The sequence below is a fragment of the Penaeus monodon genome, chromosome 21 (assembly GCF_015228065.2).
Source record: "Penaeus monodon isolate SGIC_2016 chromosome 21, NSTDA_Pmon_1, whole genome shotgun sequence".
Classification (NCBI taxonomy): domain Eukaryota; kingdom Metazoa; phylum Arthropoda; class Malacostraca; order Decapoda; family Penaeidae; genus Penaeus; species Penaeus monodon.
The window spans coordinates 24,710,636-24,710,904 of record NC_051406.1 but is presented as its reverse complement, the minus strand read 5'-3'; the positions used below and the strand labels follow the sequence as shown (position 1 = coordinate 24,710,904).

Genomic DNA, 269 nt, shown 5'->3' with positions numbered 1-269 from the left:
CTTCATTAAAAAAAGGAGCAAACACCTAATTCCCAAAATGCTATACTAGCTTAAAATAGAGCAGAGAAGGGAAGGGACTTTTTCACCTTCATAATGGCTTTTTCATAGTTACTTTGTTCTTGGTAGTACTTGGGAGAAACAGCTATTGGGTGCTTTTTATTATGATAACTGGTCACATGTTTTAGAAATTGCTTTTTATTTTGGCATTATTTTATACTTTCAGTTAATTTTTCTTCATTTTAGGATACAGTGTATCATCAAGTATGCAA

The 269-nt window shown here is 31.6% G+C and overlaps 1 protein-coding gene across 1 annotated transcript in view; it reads left to right on the top strand.

Annotated features, from left to right (window-relative positions):
- Positions 1-269, top strand: part of LOC119586376 (protein MLP1 homolog) — a gene marked incomplete in the record, with an annotated part of 73,375 nt that overhangs the window by 72,665 nt on the left and 441 nt on the right.